The 25,724-nt window shown below is 38.7% G+C and overlaps 1 protein-coding gene across 1 annotated transcript in view; it reads right to left on the bottom strand.

The window, feature by feature from the left end:
* Window positions 1-17,026, bottom strand: part of LDLRAD4 (low density lipoprotein receptor class A domain containing 4) — a 314,691-nt gene extending 297,665 nt beyond the window's left edge. The window contains exon 1 of the mRNA XM_058174746.1: window positions 16,870-17,026. The gene's annotated coding sequence lies outside the window, so the exon portion shown is untranslated. The remainder of the gene's footprint in view (window positions 1-16,869) is intronic.
* Between the last annotated feature and the right edge of the window lie 8,698 nt (window positions 17,027-25,724).

Genomic DNA, 25,724 nt, shown 5'->3' with positions numbered 1-25,724 from the left:
AAAGAAATATTCTATATAGGAATGTAAAAGCACATATACACCGTACATTTTTCTTCACATAGATAACCCATATAACATCTTCAAAATGTGCTAAGCATCAGTCAGGTAGATAGGATCATACTGGTTTCATTTCCCATATCACAGTCACAATGTTTAAAGCCATCATTTTATGATGAAGTGATGAAGAGATTAGTCAACCATTTATCTGAAATGATATAAGTTTTTCTGCTTGAGCAGGGGGTTGGTTTAGAAGACCTCCAAGGTCCCTTCCAACTCTGTGTCATTCTGTTATTGTATTATAAATCCTGCTATTTACATCTGCAATATTCTAGTCCCATTAGGTTTATCATGAAAGTGAATGGAATCATGAAAGAAGGATTTTGAGGCAGGACACTATTCAATAATCAAAATGAAGCCCAATACTCAAAAGACAAACCATATTTTAAACTAAATGAAGTAACCCAACTATGAATCATCCATTTTTCTTGCCAGCTGGGCAAGTAGAACACCAGGGTAGAAATATAAGGTTCGTGTCCAAAATTATTTAAGTGGGCCAGTTGTATGAATGACCATTTATTTAGTGACAAAGTTGTGAGGATAAAAAAAGCAAAATGCTAAATAGGCAATAGAAAATATTAACAAATCTTTTCCCATTGATTAATTAAACAGATTAATCTCTACTTTTCCCCACAGGATAGAATTCAAATATTAAAGTCTTTCGGTAATAAGTATTGAACAATCCAGAGTCCTGCAAAGTTTTGGATCTGAATTTCCATCATTTGAACCAGCATGATCAATGGTAAGAGACTGTAGGTGTTACAAAAGAAATATAAAGACTACGAGAGGTTAAATGATTTAGATTTCCCACCTTTATTTATTCATTTATTTAATTTAATTTACTAGCCGCTCAATTTCAATGGGCTCTTAAGTATTTAGCTTCTATTCTAGCAAGGGCTCTTTCATCAAATTTCATTATTAAAAATGGATGCCAGAAGCAATGTTTTAATGTAAACCTACTGTGACATGAAAACAAAATTGTAATTGCAATCTGAAAGGCAAGCAAGACAAAAACATGTCAGAAGCTGGAGGTTTTGTAAAGCTCAAAAATTAAATTTCCCTGATACAAGCCCAGTCTGTAATTCGTATTGGTTTCAGGTTTCACCTAAAAGTGGTAAAATGGTTTTCATTAACATTTCCTTCATGTTAAAAAGAGTCCTATCTTTCCCGACATTTTTTCAGAAGCTAATGTGATTGTAGGCTGCAAAAATATTTACTTTTTGTGTGAATTAGCTAAAATTACATGTTAGTTTTTCAACCTAAAGAAACACTATTTGCCACTAATGAGCCTTGTTATAGCCAAAGACAACTGGCTATTTTGTGCCTGAGGTTCACTAGATTCATTACTTATTGCACAGTTCTATATTCCTTCTCCTTCTGTTTAGTTGTCTGAAAGGCGAGGCCAATCAAATTCATAATCAAGGAGAAAACAATTAACTTTTCTATTTGCAATTGAAAATAAAAGGAAAAACTAAGTTTGTTATAGGACAAAAGGAAAATATTACACTTCCTCCAAATTACTATGTTTTGTGGACAGATCTACAACATATCATGAGGGCACTAAAGTATGTCAGCATTATTTTATGGCTCAGGGTTATCTTCATTTTGCAGAATGAATTTCAGAGACATTAATTTGCCTGAAATACAAATATATTTCAAACTTCAGATCTGAGAAAAGGCTCACTAGGATTAATAATAATACTGAAAAATTTAGACTATAACTTCCATTTTATAGTATTTTTTGCACTATAAGATGCATCAGACCGTAAGACGCACATTAGCTTTAGAGGAGGAAAACAAGAAAAAAAATCTGCCTCCCAGCATCCATCTGGTATTCATCTGACTAGCATCCTTGCAGCAAACACCAAATAGCCTGGTCAGCTTCAGCACGTTATTGCAGCTCCAGCATGTGGCTTGTCAGGGCTCTGCTCTGTTGCGCTCACCACCGGTCAACTGAGCTGAGCTGCTGCCTCTACAGGGGAACACTAGAACCTTTGCTGCCAAGCAGCTGATTGGTGGTTGAATCGGCCTCCCAGAATACTGCCAATCAGCTGTTCTAGGCGGCAGGGATCCCAACAAACAAATCAATGGAGGAATCTGAATTCACTTAGCATGATTTACTTAACAACCATTTGGGGGGCAGCAATCGGCACTAGGGAATGCTGGAGCCTTCGCTACTGAGCAGCTGATTGGTGGTTGGATCGGCCTCTTGGAATACTACCGATCAGCTATTCTAGGCGGCTGGGATGGCTGCCACCGCCTATTGCGGCGCCACCTATCACTGCCTTTCACCACCACCATTTGGCAGCGGCAATTGGCAGTGGCGGTGAGCAGCAGCACTTGTCAGCAGTAGCAATTGGTGGCAGTGATTGGCGGTGATCCCCACCACCTAGAATGGCAGTAGTCTGGGAGGCCGATCCAACTGCCAATCAGCTGCTCAGCAGCAAAAGCTTCAGCATTCCCTGGTGGTGGTGAACAGTGGCAGCCATGACAGCCACCACCACACCAACCACTCTCCCCACTGCCACAATATTCGCTTTATAAGATGTACAGACATTTCCACCCACTTTTTTTTGGGGGGGAGTGCATCTTATACTGAGAAAAATATAGTAATTTGGTGTTTTCAAAATGTGTTGGATTATAACTTTCATTACTTACAGCCAGCATATCTTTTGGAATTATTTTACACCTCTCAAGAGCACTGACTTCTGTAAAGCTAACCTATATTATCCTGCTAATAGTCATATAAAAACCTAAAAATATTTTGTGCTATTATTTAGCATCAATCTTTCTAGAAAAAGATTAAATATAGTGAAATAATATTGTTCTATTTCTAAGTACAGTAGAACAGAACATTCAAGACTGAAGGCAAGAGGGAGCTTTTCAGACAGTCACCCATGTCCTGGTCACTTCAAGGCTTGACTACTGCAATACACTGTACATGAGGCTATCCTTGAAGCCCACCAGAAGTTTCAGCTGGTGCAGACTACAGCTCCAAAGCAATGATGGCCATGCATAGGTTTTCCCATCTAACACCTCTGCTTTGCAAGCTGCACTGGTTTGCCTCTGGGTACAATTCAAAGTGCTGGTCTTTACCAATAAAGTGCTACAAGGCATAAAATCTGGTTACATGAGGGATCCTTGTTTCCCATACTATCTAAACCATCTATACCATCTAAACCATCGGGAGAAGGGCGGTATACAAATTAAATTATTATTATTATTATTATTATTATTATTATTATTATTATTATTATTATTATTATTATTATTATTATTATTATCTGATTGAATCTGGCAGGATTGGCATGATCCATTGATTAAACAATGCAGTTATCAGGACCCTGGAAATGTTTGCCCTTCAGAATCAGATCTTCCCAAACCTTTGAATGCTCCCCCCTCCCACTGGTATTTTGAAGAGCCTTGATAACACATGTCTTTGCTCAGGGCTCTTGACAAAGACAACTGACACCTTTTTCTTCCTTTTCCTTGTTCACATCTAGGTTTGCTTTCTTTGTCATCTCTGTTCTTTTGTTTTGGATTGTTTTTGTATTTTTGTATTTTCCTTCTTTGAGTGTTTTTAACAATTAGTAAACTTCCCAGAGCTACTGGAAGTCAGGCGGCATATAAATTTAATAAATTACTATTATTAAATACCATTCAAATACACTGCACAACCATCTGATAGACAATATTTTCCTTTGACCTATAGCAATGCCTTAAAAAAAGACGTCTGTATGCCCATTTTTCCTCCATACAGAGAAGGTGTAGTTCTTATAAACACCATATATGCCATTAACTATCCAATTAAATGCATGTTGAATGCATGCTATTTACAAGTCTAACAGTATGAAAAGAATACATTTGTGCCACCTAAGAATAAAACTTTTACAGCAGCAATTTTACACTTTATACACTAATGCTGTTTTAATTGAAGTCTAATTAATCTGTTGATTTTATATTCTGACATACTTTCTGAAAACAGACCTATGCAATTAAAGCATTATTTATTTATCCAGAAGCTAAGATTTTGACTCTAAACCCAATGTTCTGCAAACAAGTGTAGCCTGTAGCATATTACGTTTTTGTTTTTTAAAACAGAACCAGAAGTATGCTTTGTCAGCAAGTAGGCTGGTAATTTAACATTTTACGGGTGAATTAATTGTTTCAGAGGACCCATGTGGCCAATAATTACATTTAAGTATGCATTTTCAACTTAAATACCCTATATTTAGACATTCAGAACTTTTGATTTCATTGCTAACTAATATTTTCTATTCAGTCTTTTAGCAATGGAATTTGTGTTAATGTGCTGAGACAATTACAAAATTTATGAGGTTGGTTCTTTCTTGCTCTGAGTAGTGGGACAAGGACTACCAACACACAAAGCAGCCTTTCAAAGTGTATATTCAATTCAGTTTAGGAGAAACAACTGAATAGCAAAAATTTGTGCCCTTGATCTTTCTTTTTAACTTTCAAAAAATCTTGATTACTGATAAGAGAGGATAAAAAACCTAAAATATAATGTGCACACAACCACACTACATAATAACAGAAACAGCAATTAACTAAACTGTGAAACAAAAACCTGTTTGGCTCAAAGGCAAATTACCTTTTCACTGCTCAGATCCTAGAAAAAGCTATCTTGCAAGAACATGAAAAAAAAATCTGTCATAGTCTAGAATTACTTTAGAAAAATCAAAGAGGCATGCAAGTCAGTGATAGTTGCTGAGAGGAGGAAGATAGTGACATGCATCAGTCTTTCTCTGTACAGCATTTTTTTATTTCAGCCAAAACCCAAAATAATCAAAATGTTCCAGTTTTTGTTTCTGCTAAATTATGCCTGATTTTAAAGAATTCAATGTAACTCCCAGAACATGATTTGTTTTTGGTTTAAAACAAATTGTATTCTGCATTTACCACTATAAATTTTATTATTTCAAATCCAACTATGAACAGCCTGCATGTTCAAGGATCATTACTAAGATATGACTTTCTTTAATCAAACAAATATTCCAATTGGGAATTTTAAATAAAAAGTGTTGCCTTCATACAGATCTTGGAGTATCAGAAATCCTTAAGTACCTTCTCAACATCTCACATTAAGAAGCCAGAATGGATTTGTTGTTGTTGTTCAATTAATGCACATTCTGCAACACTTCAGTCCAGGCTCATTGGTAAAATGAAGGTGTCAAAAAATGTTCTATAACAGCTTTTCTGTCTCTCGGTTTCAGAGCTTCCCCCATGGGTAACATAGAGCACAAATAGTTTCATGGTGAGAAACCAAAAATAGAGTATATGTTCTAATATCTTTTGGAGTTCAGCAAGGTGGGATTTCTGCTAGAAAAATAAGGGTAAAATTTCAACAAAGAATAATGATGGTAACTGAATGAAGAACAAAGATGAGCTACAGATGAAACAGGTATTTGGGCAACCAGAAAACACTAGTGCTGGAGAGAGACTGGCAGAGCCAGGGAGAAGAGTCCAGCGGGAAATTAGTCTGGAGTCCTTGCAAAGGCACAAGAGGACAAAGTCTGACCCCCTTGAATGTTGTTAATTAGGGTGTTGATGGCTGGATATTATGTCTTTAATTGTTGTTTCATTGTGCCGCCGCACCTTTGGCTCTTAAGTATGCACTGCAAAGATTGAGAGAAACTTCAAATGTAAATTTATCAGATTCCCAGTACAGATTGCCCTGACACTATGTGAGACAGATGGGGAGGAAGCTAACCACCAGATTGCAAGAACATGAAAGAGCAGTTAAATGAGGAGACCCAAACTCACTGGTAGCTTCACATTGTAATGAACAACAACATGTGTTCAGTTTCACAACTATGACAATTGTTGACTGAGCAGGGACAACAATAGCCAAAGAAATCATTGCCCCACCCTTTGTCAGTGAAAAGGGGTGCTGATTTACCACCAGCATATCAAGCACTTAGGAGCGTAGGGCACTGCAGCCCAAGGCAACAACAATTAATGACTTAACAGCCAGCCCTCAACATCCTAATTAACAACCAAAAGCTACATACATCCAGGAACTATATAATTACAATGTGTAGAACAGCCCAGCATCCATATTCTGAAGAGAGATGTTCCCTGATGATGGGCTCCTGCTCCAGCTCCAGCTCAAAAGCTTGGAAGAATAAACTTTTGGTTCCGGTGACCAACTCAAATTGGATCCTGCAATGTTATAGTATATTTAATTTTCTACCATACAGAGATTGGGTCAGCTTTTGTTCACTTAGGGATTCACTAAAATTTACAATCTAACTAGGGGTGCCTAAAATTGTGCACACAGCTGTGGAACTCAAGTTGATAGGCAGATAAAATACTCAAAACAAAAAATAATTTACAATAATTAATTTTCATCCTGCCACTAGCAATTCCCAAGCAGATGTGAAAGTTACTTTTCACACAGTAAGAAGACTGACACTTACCACAACAAAGAGCAGATGAAGACTGCTAGTATTTCACAAAATGACAAAGATATCCAACACTCTGCACAGAAAAAGGAGGAGAAAGTGGACAACAGTTTTTCACCTTAAAATTGCAATATATAGAGATATACCAACATACAGAGATAATATATGGGATCTCATTTGAAAACAATACTTACTGGAATTCTTGTAATTCCTATAATTTTCCTGTAATAACGACTACTATTAATTCCAGCTTTTGGATTCTAGTTCAAATCATTTCAATCCAGAAAAGAAGGGAACTCTTGACTACCAAAATGCAAACTTTGAGAATCCATAACTACAGTCCTCCTGATTTTCCAAATTGTAATTTGGAATTACAATTTCAAATTACAAAAGAATTTCCAAATTGTAATAGTTATCTTAAAGAAGGGAGATATATGGTGGGTTATCATGTTAAATTGTTGTCTTAGAAAATCAGTTCTACCTGTTTATACTGTCCATAAATAACAGAGAGACATTATAAAAGTTCAGATTGTAAACAAAATTAATAAATAGGTGTTAAACCTGTTACCTGATCTCACTGGAATACACAGTATTATTAGAAATCTATAAATATGTATCACAGAACTGCATCAAATGCAATGACATTTCTGTCTTAAGACACAGTAATTTATTTATCTCCAACATGTAATGTTGACAGACTGTCTGGATTTTGGCAAGCACAGGCTTGCACTGTCACATAACAGTCTGACAAATCTATCATTTCTTGCACATTGCTGCTTTAGTGAACCAAAGAAATTTAAGCAAACTTCTTGCACTTATTACTGTTGTAGCATTCCCCAGGGTCATGAGAACACAATTTGACCATTTGGCAACTGGCATATAGCGTCCCAGGGTCATGTGATCACCAGAGCCGTGGTGGTGCAATGGTTAGAGTGCAGTACTGCAGGGTATTTCTGCTTATCACCGGCTGCCAGCAGTTTGGCAGATCGATTCTCACCAGGCTCAAGGTTGACTCAGCCTTCCATCCTTCCAAGGTGGATAAAATGAGGACCCAAGATTGTTGGGAGGGCAATATGCTGACTCTGTAAACTGCTTAGAGAGGGCTGTAAAGCACTGTGAAGCAGTATATAAGTCTAGTGCTATTGCTATCTGCAACTTACCCAGCTGGCTCCCAACAAGCAAATCAATGGAGAAATCTGAATTAATTTAACCACCACGATTCACTTAACAAACACAGTGATTCACTTAACAATGGTAGCAAAAAAGGTTGTAAAATTGGGTGCGGCTATCTTAACAACTGCCTCGTTTAGTAACGGGAACTGTGGTTCCAATTCAGGTTGTAAGTTGAGGACTACCTGTATGCAGATATTATTCCATGGATTCTTTGTTAAAGCTCCCTTTTCCACTTTATAAATTAGAGAGTAACGTTATATGTATTTACAACTATTTGCCAGTAAGAAAGCTTGTCTTTCTGCTGTTTTCTCAATTAATACACCAATAAGGAAGGCTTCAAATAAGGGCATGATCAGTCAGAGTACAAGCAAACAACACCATGTTCCTTCTTTGGTAATGTGAGAGGCTGAAAAGTTGCACATCTGAATCTGCCTTGATAAATTAAGCCTATAGCTTAATGTTGGAGGACATTCATATATAGCCCATAAATTATATCAAATGTAGAAAAAGAAGTATGTAGACAAAGAAACAAATATATGACAAGTTCCTGCCATTTATTTTTATTCTTATTTTTTTATCACTAAGCTCTCTTTAGTCCCTATTGTTGATACAACCACTGTTTCAGAAAAATGGAGAGAAAATGAAACCTTAAAAAGGCTAGAGATATCAAAGCCTCGAATACAGACAAGAATTAGAATCACAGCAGAACACTGCCAAAAGTGAGAGGTCAAGAACAGAGAGCAGTGCTGTACAAAGCAACTATTGAAACCAGTTATACTATCAAGATTTACTTTAAAGCCGAAAAGAGAAGCAGAATGGACATTAATAATACATAATTCCCAAGAAATTTGTGAAATATGTGAGCATTTTTTTTCTAAAACTGTTTCCATAAACAGTACAGATGTATAGTTTTGTACATCTTGTAATCATAATGTAAATTATGCAAACTGGCACAGATGCAACATAATTTTACACTCATTCATAGGTTAAAGAGTTAGGCAGGATATTAAAAGTCAACTTACCTCTAAATTTTCTCATCTTGCAATTCTGTACGTGACTTCTCAAAAGTAAGCCAAATTATGTTAAATTGTATAAAACTACAAGTCAAATTATGCAGCATGATTGAAGCTTTACAAAATAAACACAAATTCTGTTCCCTTACAGAGAATTAATTAAAGAAGGTAGATGAAGAAAAACACACCAATACTGAGGACATAACAGTCAATATAATCAGGCAATCAAACTGAAAAAATGTCTACCCAACTCAAATGGAAAGTACAGCAATGAAAAGGTAATTTTGGCCATTGATATGCAGTTTACAAATTCTCTCTTTTTAGGATTATTGTGTGTTTATGTAGATTTATGGCAAACATTCTGTATCCTCACTAAGTTTTAGTCCATTCAAAGAACATCACCAAATTAATTTTCATGTACTCTTTGAAGTTCTTTTCCTAAAAGTCAACCACATTTCATCGAAAAAATTGATTCTACAGAGAAATTTTACTTCTTCATAATTTCAAATCCTCTTTGGACAGCAGTTCAGTATAACCGAAGTTGTATATATAAGTCACATCTCCAAATAAAGTTACTGAACACTATTATATACCATAGGTTCACAAGAAATGGAACTGAGATATAATATATAACAACAGAGTTGGAAGGGACCTTGGAGGCCTTCTAGTCCAACCCCCTGCCCAGGCAGGAAACCCTATACCATCTCAGTCAGATGGTTATCCAACATTTTCTTAAAAATTTCCAGTGTTGGAGCATTCACAACTTCTGCAGGCAAGTCGTTCCACTTATTAATTGTTCTAACTGTCAGGAAATTTTTCCTTAGTTCTAAGTTGCTTCTTTCCTTGATCAGTTTCCACCCCTTGCTTCTTGTTCTACCCTCAGGTGCTTTGGAGAACAGCCCGACTCCCTCTTCTTTGTGGCAACCCCTGAGATATTGGAACACTGCATAATAAGTATAACCATTTTCTGAAAAGGTAGAGTTTTCATGTGTAGAATTTCTCATGACATGTATTTGTGCAAATAAAGAATAGAACTGTCATAGTAATGAACTTATACATCAAAACCAATTTCTTCTACATACCCATGCTGTTTACCAAATACTGCAATTTATTTAAGTGCAATTTAAATTCCCCTTCATAACAATTATAATTAAAAAACATTTGTTTTTTTAAAAATTACTCATATAAGAACAGCAGTGCATCATTAAGGAATATCAAAAATCAAGATGAAAATTTCTTAAGATACAGGTAGTTAATTCTTTTGATTTTTTTCTACTGCAAATAAGATCCCTTTCTCTCTGGCCACGGGTAAAATCCAGCAGGTTCTGACAGGTTCTGGAGAACCGGTAGCAGAAATTTTGAACAGTTCAGAGAACCGGTAGTGGAAATTTTGAGTAGTTCAGAGAACCAGCAAATACCACCTCTGGCTGGCCCCAGAATGGTGTGGGAATGGAGATTTTGCAATATCCTTCCCCTGGAGTGGTGTGGGAATGGAGATTTTGCAGTATCCTTCCCCTGCCATGCCCACCAAGCCACGCCTGCCAAGCCACACCACATCCACCAAGCCACGGCCACAGAACCAGTAGTAAAAAAAATTGGATTTCACCACTGTCTCTGGTTATGTTTAATATATTCATACATCTCATTTATTTTAATTTTTTAATTAAATTTTAATTTTAATTTTATTTTAATATTTTAATTTAATAACATTTTAATTAACATTTAATTAATTAATTAATTAATTAATATTAACATTTAATAAAATAACATTTTAATTTAATTTATTTTAATATATTCATACATCTCATTTATTTTTATCACAATTTTTTAATATTCGGCCTTATTTAATAAGTTTTTTAATTGGTGTTTTATTTTGTATTTATATGTATGTTTTTATTAGGCTGTAAACTGCCCTGAGTCCCCCGGGAGATAGGGCGGTATAAAAATGCGATTAAATAAATAAATAAAAATAATAAAATAAATAAATCTCAAACATCTCTTAGCAATGTCTTATTACAGCATAATAACAATCTTCATTTGAAAATTTTATCATTTCCATAGTTCGTTATCAATGGCATGTCAGACCCAGTAACTAGGAAGCAATATGGTACCATATATATTGGTACCAAATCTTTACAAAAAGCTGAGCTAAATGAGTTTGACTGGCAAAAATTGGTTTTCAAATATGTTTTTGCTATTGCCAATAATGATTGCGTTTCTGGGCCTTCTCTTCCAGACTGATATTCCAGATGTGTTGGTCTATATCAGGGACCACCAAGTTCATAATTTTAAATCCCATGGACCACTAATATGAATCCAGCGCGCTGCTTGCTGAAGCGCCTGGACTCCCAGTGATGGGATGGGGTTCTTCAGGCACCTCCCTCCTCTCTCTTTCTCTCTCTCCCACTCATACTCTCTCATTCTCGCTCTGATTTCCTCTCTGTTTCTCTCTCTCTCTCATTCTCTCTTTTTCATTCTGTCTCTTTCTCTCTTTCTCTTCCATTCTCTTTCTCTCTCTTCCATACTCTCTCTCTCATTCTCTTTCTCTTTCTCTCTCTCTCTCTCTCTCTCTCTCATTCTTTCTCTTTCATTCTCTCTCTGATTCTCTTTCTCTCTCATCTCATGGGCTAGCCAGTGTCTTGGGGCTGAGAGGAAGTCAAGCATCTCCCCGAGAGACCGAGATGACTAGCAGCCAGTATGACTGCTACGTGGTAATAGAGGGGATTAGAACTGTTATCCAAGACATCTGAAAGAAAACATTGCAAAAGGCAGCTTCATGTATAGGAAATATTCATTCTGTGGCAATTATTAAAGAAGAAATTATTCAGTAAGTGCAATTAGGTCTTTCCTCTGAAATAAAATTTTCTCCTGAATTTATTCCAAATAATAGTATTTCTAAGAAATTCAGGTTGTTTCTAAAAAAATTTTATGTATTGCTACATGAGGCATGCAACTTAAGGCATACAAATGTGAATGCTTAATTGCACTAAACATAGGCATATCACAAGTATTTCCAAAACGCCCTGTAAATTTGTTTTAAAAGCTGATTTGACTGAGGAAACTGCAAATCAGCCTGGATTGTGAAACACTATTTAAAACCATTATAATAAATGCATAGTTAAAACTCTCAAGTGATTACGGTAGCTGTGCTGTTAGGATGCCACAAAGCATTGATAAATGTCCAGAGTACTAAGGAGATCTATATTCACAAATATCCAAGAATCTCTGAAGGAAGTAAATTATGGTGGGTGGTAATAAAAGAACACAACTGTTGAAAGTAAGCATTGTGTATGTATAGAAGATCAACAACTCAACAATTAAAATCATGAAAGCTTTATGAGAGATTGAGAAACATACATTAAAAAAACAGAAAAACTATAAGATGAAGCATATGAAGAAAAGCTGTAATGGGAAACATGTTCAAACAGTAGGGATCTCTTTCTAGTGATGAACCCAGACTGGGCTCAGAACACTCAAGGTTCTTACCCAACACTCTAAAGAAGAACAATTAGCTATTATCAAGAAACGAAAGTCATGATCTTTTCTAGTAGCACTGACATTCACAAGTGATGGTTAGATGATCATGCTGTAGAGCAGATAATGTATCTTTAATATCTAGGAGTTTTTCAAGCTTCCAAAATGAAAACTTCACATCAATTATGCCTCCCAAAAAGTGTCATAACAATATTAAAATTTCTTTGGATGCAAAGATGGAATTTTATTTCAACTGTCATAAAACTCTTAATGGTAAAAAATTTGTTTCACAGTTATTCTATGGCTATAATCAAGCTTTTATTTTAACTTCAGGTCTCTTAAAAAAGTAAAAATCAGTGTTTTTAACATTCTTTTTCCTGCCCACCCCCCAAAAAAATATGTCCCTAATGTGGCACTGAGATTAGAAACCAAGCTGTTTAGAAATGAAGCCAAAATCTGACTAGTTGTTTTATGTGCTTTGCTAAGGCTCAACTTGGCACCAAATGGGCTGTTCCCTCTAGCATCATGGACAATTATATGTCTAAGGTTACTATATTCCTACAGCTTTGTATCTAAGCAATTATTAATGGTAGGTCTAGATAGCCAAAAGCAGGAACAGCAGACCTGGGAGACAGATTCACAGAACAATCTAAACGGAACTTTTAAGACCTGTACACTGAGAATCCAGAGATATTCTCCATTTTCTCTTGCCTATGCCAAATTTTCATAGGTATTTACCATAGGTACCATAATATTCCAGTCCTTTACCTTGGCAACTTTAGGACTTGTGGACTTCAACTCCCAGAATTCCTCAACCAGCCACACTGGCTGAGGAATTCTGGGAGTTAAAGTCCACAAATCCCAAAGTTGCCAAAGTTGGAGACCCCCAACCCCTGAGCCATGGACCAGCAGCGGGCCATGGCATGCCAGAAACCGGTCAACGCAAACAAGTGAAGCCCCATCTGCAGGATGCAGACAACATGCAAAACAACAACCCCTCCTGGTTTTTCCTTGAAGACGTTTTGCTTCTCATCCAAGAAGCTTCTTCAGCTCTCCAAGAAGCTTTTTGGATGAGAAGCAAAATGACTTCAAGGAAAAACCAGAAAGTCCAGTTGCCTCTTGAAAAAGCACCTTTGGGGACACCTGTGGCCTGGATGACTGAGAATCTCCATAGACATTTAATGACCTCTCCGGTCCATGGAAAAACCTTTCTCCATGGAACCAGTCCCTGATGCCGAAAAGGTTGGGGGCCATTGCTCTAGAAACTTTGTCGAGATAAATCAGGAGACATTGAAACAATGTTCTATATGGTAAATTTTGTTCCTACTCTTCCAAAAATAAATTAGCCTTTATTTTTAAAATGTCATTTTAGATACATTTTCTATTCAATATCTATTGGCTAGAACATCTATTTAGATAGATGTTCTAAAGCTACATAATGTATTCAGTTACAGCATTTATTTAGGAGTTAGGAGAACTAACATAACACAAGAAACCTCAGGGCTGAAATAGTTATGTGAAACTTTAGGGCATTTTTTAAAAAGCTTAAATATCTTGAATTCTAACTATTTTACTATTATCTTATATTCATTAATATGTGCTTAATGCTGAATATATTTTAGCTGCCTACTAGTCAAAGACCATATTAAAGTATTCATTCATTCTTCCTAGTAATGAATTATCAAGATATACCATTATTGTTTTGACTTGAGAACTATAAGAATCTGAGATCCTAATAGGGAATTTATCTTAGAAACTGTTTGGGTTTAAACAAGCTTATAATGTGTTTCATTTGATTTTTGCAGAAAGTTTGTAAACTATGGTTTTTGGCCCTTTGGGCGAGTACACTCAACCTATAGTAGGGTTTTTTTTATGTCCAAGCAAATAATGGCTTAGAACAGTGTATAAACCAGAACATTAATTTAAATATGACAATGTTTTGATGACCCTAAGGAATCAGAGTTGCACTAAAAATGTGATGATTCAGAGAAAGTGCAACAGTTTAGGATTTTTTAGGGGATTTTTTTTCTTTTTTCCTTAAACTGTGTTATGCCTCTATTAGAACTCACACATCAATTTTCTGTGCTTGTCTCACAACGTAAGTTACACTGACTGTCACCAATGTTTAATTAAAGAAAGGTTTAGGGAAGGCAGAAAAAAAAGACATGTTGTCCACAAGGACAGGGCACAGGTGCTCACATCTTTGCCCATGCTGCTTCTTCAGCAGATCAAGCAAGCAGCATGGTACCAATCTTTGTATTACTAAATGTTTCCATTCATAAATATAGCCACATAGCTACCATTGGAATGGGGGAGTGAAAAAAGAACACAAAAAAGGAGTTTCATGCCAGATTTTGCTCACATTTTGAAGTGTAGAAAAAGATTTGTAGACTCAATGCACATTATCATTGTGATAAAAATAAGTCGGTTGGTATTCAAAGTTGCCGGTTTGTATTCCTCCTCTCCTATCCCATTACATTGTTAATATTTAATAACAGGAACATCTATCACCTGTGCATATGTAGAAATAATTATGTAAGGCTTATGGTAGAATTAAAGAGTATGTCAAACAACAACATATATACATATATGTGGATATAGGATGTTTTGCAGTTAAGATTCTGCCACTATACAAATTTGTGGCTCATTCACAGTCAGTAACTTAATATCTGTACTTTACAGCCACAGACATGCAGAACATTTTCTCACTATTTCAGCTGGCAATGAAGTTGGGACATTCACCAGTTTTAATTATGCCATCCTTCATAATGTCTTTACCAATAACGTATCTCATTTATTTCCAGTAACAGGGAAGCCACAATATTTACATGCTTCCTAGTAGCTCCAGAATAACTGTACCACCTGCAAAGAGTTGTGGAGAAAACCAAACATAAAATTTCCATTAAATGAGACTTATACCAGATTAGATAAATATAAATCTGTGCTTCAAGAGTAACTTTGAAATGCAAGGATATTCAAAATGCTAATCAAGAACAATTAGAAACAAGAAGCTATTAAGAATCATTTGCTAAAAGTATCCTCATTACACAGACTTTCAACTACAAGTAGTTGTAAGTTACTATATACAACTGCTTACAGTTGTATTGAACATGGAGGGATTTACATTTAAGTAAACAAAGATACACACATGTATCTATGTATGCATATATACATACATATATAAAATTTTTGGACAAAATTATGTGGTCAAACTTTAAAGGCAGCATACCTCTCTGTCACCCTAACTTTAAGCTATGTACCATAAGACAGTTTCTGGGCTTTTTGTTGAAAAAAAAGGTCAAAATAGGAAAGCAACATACAGAATTATCTGATTGGTTCTATGTTCATTTCAACTTTTTAAAAACATCCTTGCCATTAAAGTATTCCGATGATCAAGGGAGCAAAATTATACCTATGTAAGATAAAATAAGCATGTATAAATTTATAGTATAAATAGTATAGTATAAATTTATCATCATTTATAACAAACCCAAACTAAAAGAAAAGTATAAGCATAAATAAACTGAAAGATATGTATAAAAGAGAAAAAACAATTTCTACCAGTATTGATTTCCCATTAGTTCAGTCTTAAGTGGACACTTATCACCTCTCCTATGAAAGTTACATATATGAGTTCATAGCACACAGACCCCTTTGTGATAGTTTCTTCAGACTATTTTGGAATACATAGTCAAGTGGATGTGTGTTTTTACCGTCGGGGACTGACGTAACTATTCCGAATGATGACAAGAATATTCACATCTACTTCAAAAACTGATCTGAAAAATAATTTGTCAATTCTCCCTTTTCTGTTATGCCCTTCATTTTTATTAAACGGTCCCACGCTATAAAGAGTTACTTCTAAATTACATGAGATGCAGTTCCCATTCTCTCACGACGCTAAAACGAACCTCAGATCTCCAGAACAGCCCATCCAAACTACCGATTCCAAAGTATGCCTTTCGTCTTTCTAGCTTTATTTACCATATAAGGACGAGGCAACAAAAACAGTATACTCGGGAGCATGCAGACGACACGCACGGGGAAACCCAAAGCCCCTTGTCAAGGCGAACAAAAAAAAAACACCCCATTATAACTAAATAAAAGAGTAATAGCACGGGCTAACTTCTTGTAGCGACCTGCCTCCAGAAAGAAGTCCCTGGCTGACGAGGTAACAGGGACACGAGCGGGTAAGGGAAGCCCCGCAGGGTTACTCTGTTCTAGATTTCCTGTTCTCGCTTCGCCTCCTGAAAGATAGGCGAGGAGTCCAAATGTGGCCAAGTTTCCCCGGGCATCTGCAGTTTGGAGAAGTACGGCCGCTGTCAAGAGTCTCTAAAACCTCAGTGCTCTTGATCTAACCGGCGTTTTCCGACCGCATCTTTTGCTGAGGGAGACCTGCCCGCCTGCCTACCAGCAGCCGCGCATCCCCTCGGCTCCCGCGCGCACTTCGCCTGCCCAGCCGGGAGATCGGCAGCAACCAAAGGCACAAAGGAGGCGGCGAGATACCTTCCCCAGAGCAAGCCCGGCAGCGCCTGGTCTCTTTAACAGCCCCCAGACCTTAACTTGGGCCTCCCCTCACTTTGCCCGACACTTAGTTGCTAGCTGTCTGGCTCCGTCGTCCTGGAGTAGCAACTCCTGTCTTTTGCCTTGGCGGGGGAGCGACAGCCGCATCCCGCCGCCAGGCAAAAGCTGGAGAAGGAAAAGCCCGCCAGGCTGTCCGCACTCACCTTCCCTCCGAAAGCCCCTCCATCTCAGCCGCCCCAGGGCGGAGGGCTGCCTTTCGCAGAGCAGCTGAAGACCCTCACAGCGCCGCCGCCTCCGCCTCCTCCCTTCAGTCTGTCTGTCTCCTGCGAGCGGAGGCTGCGTGTGCTGCTCCCGGCTCCTCCGCCCCCTCCCGTCCCTCCCCGGCTGCTGCCCGGCTGCAGATAGTCTGGCTCTTCGTGACAGCAGGCAGCAGACCCGGAGCTGCGGGAAGAAAGGAGCGGGGCCGCGGGAGGGGGGGAGGGAGGACGAGCTTCCTGCCCAGCCCCTCGCGCGCCTATTCGCAGCCTCTACTGACACCTGCAGGGTCGGATGTGCAAAGGAGCTGGACCGGCCTCTGCCCGCCAACTGGCCCACCGGCGAGGGAAGAAAAGTTATTCTCCCGCGGGGGCTTTTTCTGGATTTTTCACCGGTTGCAGGGTCCCATTCTTTGGTCCCATTCCGGTGCAATTCCCTTTCGGGCAAAGGGCAATCGACCCGGCGCTCTACCACTCTGGTGCAAACTTCTCTGCAGGTTTGTCGACGTTGCAGAGCTGTTTGATTCGGGGAGTTTTTGTTTTCCCACTCCCCCCCCCGCAAAAAAAAATCCCCTGTCAAAAGGCAAGGCCGTGACTTGGCCGTAGTTCATTAAGCCTCTTTAAGTTGGCATCGGCATCGGCCAATGCAGAAGCGAAGACGCGGGCGGAGATCCAGTTTCAAAGTCAATTTCCTCCCCCCTCCCCTTCCCCCTTCGGCTGGAGGTTGACAATTTCTTGGGGAAATTCCGGGAAATACATTGGGGAACAAAATCTGACGAAGGAACCAGCTTCCAAACTTCCACGTTAGAAGCGGTTCTAAGCGCCTTCACCAAAAGCAGGGAGATGCCTCGCTTCGGTTTCGACCTTCTTGCTTAGCGCGCGAAAATCTGTGGGGCACTTTGGGGAGGCGATCGTGCACACAAATCATCCTCGGCTCCTCCAGTCTACCTAGCTGTACTTTTAAAAAAGGACCGTATGGATGGAGAATGTTATCCAGTTGCTCATATAGCACATCGCTAAATAAGGCGCTCCTTAGGACTTTGCCCATCCCGCAAGAGAAAAAAGGTTTTGTAGCTGCAAAAGAAGCCATTCAAATGCACATTTCTAAAGTTTGGGATGACCTTTGGTGAGAGAAATTTTCTACAGTTGCATGTTCCAAACTTGAATCCTCCAGGTGTGTTTTGATTTCAATTCATACAATCCTCAGCCAGTGCAACCATAAACAGTACATGTTCAACCCAGCAAACTGATTTCACCTTCTTCATTGCAGTGAAATAAAACCACCTAGTTTAGAAAATAATAAACTATATTTAGAATGCTCTTTATTAGCCTTTGTTACCTATTAAATAAAACTAATCTTATTTCCACTGATCCTCTCATTTGTAGGGAACTCAGTTGCAAAAATCTATTATATGTACCCCAGACCGAATTTTGGGCCTCTTCAAAAGATAAAAGACCAACAATATATAAACACACTGCCAAAAAATGGACATAATTTCCAACCCAAAGCTGGTCCATCTAGTATTCTAATTTAAGGTTAGGGGAGGGGAATTTTTTTTTTTTAAATCACTCAGAGGTGGGCATTTACTTCATATCACTGATTACATAATTCCTGCATTGCTGTCATTTAGGTTAGTATTCCAAGCCAAGTAAAAATTTTGGCTAGGCTGCTCAAACATTGTAGGAATTGCAGCAGCAAACACATTGGTGATACCAATCTAGCATAAAATGAACTATTAAGATGAGATGCATGGACAAGTTAGCAATAATACTGTAGAGAAATGGTTTGCCACTGCCTTCTTCTAGGACGCTGTTTAGCTTTCCAGTCAACTACTCCAGTCAAGATCTGGAAGTCATCAATTCACTTACTAACCAGAGTTAGGTTAGTCTCTGAGACCAGCCAGATGCTGCCATCTACTGAAACCAGCTTCTAGTACATTATACTAAAGAAATGTAGAGACATCAAAGACTTGTTCAGTAGACTAAGTTCTTAATCAGTTTTATTTAGGCTGGATTACTGACCTGTGAAAAAAAAATGAATTTTACTAAGAAAGCTCTTCTTCAGTATAGAAAAAAGATTTATTTCTACTTATCATTTTTATGAACATTAGAAAGGTTACTGATTACCAACACATTGTATAATACAACAAAAATGCTATAGATCTTCCTAATATGTTAAATGCAGCCTGAGAACTGTTATTACTGTTTCCAGTTTTGAGAGGTACAAACAAAGCAAGGAGCATACAAGGATTATTTGATCTAGTTGGAAGTCCAGTCAGAATGCCTGAAATATTGCCATTGCAGTGATACTCAGATACAGAGGAAGAATTGGAAAAACCTCTGTTATATTCTACCTCAATATAATATGGAGAAATAAGTTGCAAAGTGTGTGTGTTTTGCTGGTACTATACTATAATGATGTTAGCCATTATAGTGTTCCAGAGTTCCATAATCAAGCACTTTATTGATGTTCAGGATTGATCGGGAAGGTTCTAATCAAACACCATGCCACGATTTTGTATTATCTTGCCTCAGGTCAGAATTTGGGGGCTTGGCTGCATCCCATGAGCTCTTATAAAAATGTTCATCACCAGGAATAAAGAAAGTCTCTTGTCAATTATTGACACAATCCTTCATGTATACTCCGTAATTTTTAAAAATTATTTATTGACTATGTAATTTATTCTTCCCAGATCGATTACTTAAACAATGGTTACATGTACAGCAATTCTAAATAAAGGACACAAATTTACAAGATGGTATGAACATTTGGAATATTAAGAACATACTATGGGTAGGTACTCAATTAAAATGATATACCATACATGGTGGGGTATAATACATATTTCCAATCCATCTCCCAGACTTATAAGACTGCTCCTCAGTAATAAAATTGTCACCATGTCAGATGACATAGGGAGACTGATGGGTCCCACGTGCTTACTGCTTTTAGTTTACTAAAAGCAGTTAATAGTCTCATCTTCATGTGGCAATTAATTGGAAGATGTAGTCGTTTTTCAGTCTAGAAAAGTATAGAAAAGTTCTATGAACGAGTGAGCACAATTAAGGTGATGTTGAAAGTTGACACAATTTTAATATTAATACAATAAAAACACCAAAGGAATGTTAATCAAAGGAGCAATGAACTTATCTTACCTAATATAGTGTCTTTTATCTTATTACATTGTTATTACATTGTTAACCTGCACTGCTTTTTTAAATAGTTACTACACTATAAACTTATTGTAGTACTGAATAGACTGCAAGTAAGATAATTACAAAAAGATAATTGAATAGTATATTTTTTAAAAATTGAAAGTGCTAGCCTTATTATAGTCAACTAGAAAACAGAAGTAGCAACATTTCTATCACTGTCTGAATTTCTAATTAGATTGTAGGCAGTAACAGCTAGTTCCCAACTCAGTTCACTTTTTCAAATCATGGGATTCTTTCACCAAAGCACTGATAAATATTCACCAGCTATGCTTTGACAGGCCATTATACATACTAAGGAGTACAGATAATTTATCTACATGTGATTCGAGTGATTAAAATGTCAGATTTTGTGTTGGGTATTGTGTGACTGTTAGGAGCAGGGCTTGTGCCCAAAATGAGTAATTTGCTAAGATGGCATGATAAGCTGCCTAAGGCATTTTGGAAGTTGCGAGTAAACAAAATGGGTTTTAATACACTTGTAAGAGGGCACTTCAGTTTAAGTCTCTCTCTCTCTCCCACCCAGCTCTCCCACCCTTTGTCTTTTAACTATTAAGTGGATAAATGGAACTCCTGTAGTCTTTTGTCTGTGTAAACCATATCAGAGTACAAAAGATTGGAAAATCCAAAGGAATTTTGAAGCCTATTCACACTACTGCATTGAAAGTGTGGGTGGTTCTAAAGTTCAAATGGCGCTTGTCACCAGGAGCTAAAAAAAGTAATAATAAAATAAAACAATTTGAAATAACAACAGAGGCACTTTTTAAAAGGCAGCTTTTGCACTGAAAATATATGAAATTGAAACCTGGCAAATGCCATTTGTGGAAATGTTTGGCTCAGAATGCAGGTAATTTGGACAAAATGCAGCAAATATAGTATTATATATGAGTGTCTATTTGGCTATTGAACTTCCATATTTTACAAAGCTTTCAGAAAAGTAGGTATAATCTACTGAGAAAATAAATCAAGATTAATTAACATTAAATTGTGGCAAATAACTACATCAGTGTTTTTCAAATTTGACAACTTTTAAGATACCGTATATGCACTTTAACTCTTAGAATTCCCCAGCCAGCATACTGGCAAAAATAGAATCATTCTGTATTTTTTTTTACATTAAGATTCATTTTATCCCAGTTTGGATATTATTTAAATATTATCCTAGTAGTATGAGAATTACTTGGATGTAAGTATATCCCATAGATGTAGGGTGAGATACATACCTGAATAATCCAACATCTACTGACAGACCCATATGATAGACAATCAGAGACATTTAGACCCAACTATCTATGAGATTCAGTGGTGAACATGGACCACATGGGAAAAAAAAGCTAACACTGACATGGCATTTAAACATTCTCTCCTTTGTCTGGACTTTTGGACCGCCGCTCAACACCGCAGGGAGACGGGGCCAATGCGTTGGTTCCGTCCCAGGTGACTGATGGACCCAGAGAGGTTCCTGACAGAGCTTGGGCCGCTCCCCAGTGATCTGGCCCACGGCTCGGCCGAGGAGCTTGTCGCGACCTGGGAACGGGCCGCGGCGGGTGCTTTGGACCGTGTCGTGCCTTTGCGGCCTCTGACCCGGCGTAGGTCTCAACTGGCTCCCTGGTTTTCCGAGGAGCTGAGGGAGATGAAACACTGGAAAAGACACCTAGAGAGTGCTTGGGGGTCCAGCCGTTCTGAAGCTGACCGAACACTAGTTAGGTCTTATATTCAGACCTACCTGGTGGCATTGAGGGAGGCCAAGCGGGCCTATGTTTCTACCCTCATTGCGTCGGCAGATAACCGCCCGGCCTCCTTGTTTAGGGTGACTCGCTCTCTCCTTCATCAGGAGGGCCGCGATGATCCCTTACAGGGTTGTGCTGAGGATTTTAGTAAGTCTCTGTACGATAAAATCGCTCAGCTCCGGAACGGTTTGGACCAAAATTGGGTAGTTTCAGGCAAGGTGACGGAGGCTAGTCTTGTTCAGACCATCTGGGAGGAGTTTGAGCCTGTGGCTCCTGAGGACATGGACGGGTTGCTGGGGCAGCTGAATGCCACCACATGTTTATTGGACCCGTATCCCTCCTGGTTGGTGCTGGCCACCCGGGAGGTTACACGAGGCTGGCTCCAGGGAATTGTTAACACTTCTTTGAGGGAGGGTGTTGTTCCCACCGCCTTGAAAGAGGCGGTGGTGAGGCCCCTCCTCAAGAAGCCCTCCCTGGACCCAGCTGTTTTGGGTAATTATCGTCCAGTCTCCAACCTTCGCTTTGTGGCGAAGGTTGTTGAGAGTGTGGTGGCACATCAGTTACCCCAGTACCTGGATGAATCTGTCTATCTAGACCCGTTCCAGTCCGGTTTCCGATCCGGGTACAGCACGGAGATAGCTTTGATCGCGTTGGTGGATGACCTCTGGAGGGCTCGGGACAGGGGTTATTCCTCTGCCCTGGTCATCCTAGATCTCTCAGCGGCTTTTGATACCATCGACCATGGTATCCTACTGTGATGGTTGGGGAGTTTAGAAGTGGGAGGCACCGTTTTTTGGTGGTTCTCATCCTATCTCTCCAACCGATCGCAGACGGTGTTGGCAGGGGGGCAGAGATCGACCGCAAGGCGCCTCCTGTGTGGGGTGCCACAGGGGTCGGTTCTCTCGCCTCTCCTGTTCAACATCTACATGAAGCCGTTGGGTGAAGTCATCAGTGGTTTTGGGGTAAGTTATCAACTGTACGCGGATGACACCCAGCTGTACATTTCCACCCCTGACCACCCCAATGAAGCTGTCAAAGTGTTGTCTCGGTGTTTGGAGGCCGTGCAGGTCTGGATGGGGAGAAACAGGCTCAGGCTCAACCCCTCCAAGACTGAGTGGCTGTGGATGCCGGCATCCCGGTACAGTCAGCTGCAACCACTGCTGACTGTTGGAGGCGAATCATTGGCCCCAATGGAGAGGGTGCGCAATCTAGGCGTTCTCCTGGATGGACGGTTGTCTTTTGAAGATCATTTGGCGACCGTCTCCAGGAGAGCTTTTTACCAGGTACGCCTGGTTCGCCAGTTGCGCCCCTTTCTAGACTGGGATTCCCTATGCCCTCGTCACTTCTCGCCTGGACTACTGCAATGCTCTCTACATGGGGCTCCCCTTGAGGAGCACCTGGAGGCTCCAGTTGGTCCAGAATGCAGCTGCACGGATGATAGAGGGAGCCACTCGTGGCTCTCATATAACACTTATCCTGCGCAGGCTGCACTGGCTGCCTGTGGTCTTCCGGGTGCACTTCAAGGTGCTGGTTACCACCTTTAAAGCGCTCCATGGCTTAGGACCGGGATATCTTCGGGACCGCCTTCTGTTACCACATGCCTCCCACCGACTGGTGCGCTCCCATAGAGAGGGTCTCCTCAGGGTGCCGTCAGCCAAACAGTGTCGGCTGGTGACCCCCAGGGGGAGAGCCTTCTCTGTGGGGGCACCTACCCTCTGGAATGAGCTTCCCCCAGGACTTCGACAACTTCCTGACCTCCGGACCTTTCCCCACGAGCTGAAGACGTATTCATTCTTCCGAGCAGGACTGGCATAAAAAGGGGTTTTTAAACTGGATTTTAAATGGGGTTTTATTTTATAATATGTATTTTATAATTTAATTTTATTGGCCATATTGAATAAGTTTTTTAATAGTGATTTTATTGTATTGTATTGTATTTTATCTGGCTGTTAACCGCCCTGAGTCCTTTGGGAGAAGGGCGGTATAAAAATTAAATTATATTATTATTATTATTATTATTATTATTATTATTATTATTATTATTATTATTATTATTAATAATAATAATAATAAACTGGCTTGCGCCCTTGTTTGAAGTGAAATGTGCATTCCCACTGATCCCAGTGTAGTCTAGATAACAACAGGTAATCCTCGAATTACAAGAGTTCATTTTGTGACTGTTCGAAGTTACAAGGGCACTGAAAAAGTGAGTTATGACCATTTTTCACACTTATGACCATTATATCATCCCTATGGTCACATGATTTAATTTGGATGCTTGACAACTCACATTTATGATGGTTGCAGTGTCCCAGAGTCATGTGAGCCCCTTTTGTGATCTTCTGACAAGAAAACTCAATGGGGAAACCAGATTCACTTAACAACCATGTCACCAATTTAACAACTGCAGTGAATCACTTAACAAATTTGTCAAAAAAGTTGTAAAATGGGGCAAAATTCACTTAACAAATTTCTCACTCAACATGAATTTTGGGTTCAATTATGGTTGTACATTGAAGACTACCTGTACAGTATATGCATTGGGTTATGAGCAAGATGATCCTAGCTATTTATGAGTTTTGCTATGCACTGCTGGTTTGTATATTGTTATGGCAACATCCTGACTTCAATATTTACAAGTACTCCACAACTGGTCTCCATTCAGGTACAGGTGGCTCCCACTTAGTGGGAAATAATCTTTCAAATGCACTTCAGAGATTAGTAAGAGCACTGAGGAAATTATTTGCTACAAATATGGAACAAATATGTTATCTGTTTCTCTTATTGACACACCTAGAGAAAACAGTTTATCTGAATGATGCATAAGTACTTTGTAATGCTTTATTAGATACATATGGGAATGTATTATGTCTGTGGGAATTTTTCATTGAAAACTTTATTTAAGTTGCCTTTCATTCAAATATGTAAGATGAGAGATAAGCAAATGGACATTTTTTTCTGATAAATGATAACTGCGAACTACAAAAGAACAGGTACTCTGTGTCCAGTGATGAGGCTCTAATCATTCTATTCTGTCTATGCAATGTCCATAGCCCAGAAACAAGAGAAAAATATTCAGAAGGAATCTGAACCAATAAGAAATTGATGTTTCTCATTAAAGGCTTGGATGGATTTTCCAAGGAAACTTTTGTGAAAATGCATTTTAGGGACTTCATTGAGTGCAAATATTCCTTGTGGGTGTTATAAAACTATCCCTAACATTTCCTGGCATAAATCTTACATGTTCTGAAAGGATTGTATTATCTGGTGAATGTATTATCTAGCAATACAAAATAAGCATTTGAATATTTCTAGTATCAAGCAAGTTACAGAGAACACCCAACGATCTCTTTCACAAACATCTTGTTCCAGCTGTAACAGACCTTTTGATAAAAGTTTCTTTAACTTTTTTCCTCCTCCTAAACACTATTTACTCCCCTATTCTCAGTTCTTTGTAGCCTTCTAATCTCTTTTTATTTCTCTGACACAAACACAATACAACATGACATACTGGACAGCTTTGACTGGTGACAGAATGTTCACAAAGAGAGAGAATTCTATGCAGGATGAGTATTACCTACCGCTACCCTATAGGACATGTGAAAGGAAGGTAAGAAAGGAAGTAGCCTAGTAACCCTCCTGCTGATTTTATTTCATTACAGAGGACTATTTTCTTACAATTACTTACCTAATGAACCTACTGTTTATTAAAGACTCAATATGGCCCTCAGCATTCCAATTTGGAAATCATACAAATTAACACAAAGAGTTTGAAGACTTGATTCCCAACTATGTTCCGGAGAGCTCCTTCCAACTTCATAGTGTCTTTGCCAGAGAACTTTCAAGTTTCCTCAAGGAACA

The sequence above is a fragment of the Ahaetulla prasina genome, chromosome 3 (genome assembly GCF_028640845.1).
Source record: "Ahaetulla prasina isolate Xishuangbanna chromosome 3, ASM2864084v1, whole genome shotgun sequence".
Taxonomy (NCBI): Eukaryota; Metazoa; Chordata; class Lepidosauria; order Squamata; family Colubridae; genus Ahaetulla; species Ahaetulla prasina.
This window is presented reverse-complemented; position numbering and strand designations above follow the sequence as displayed.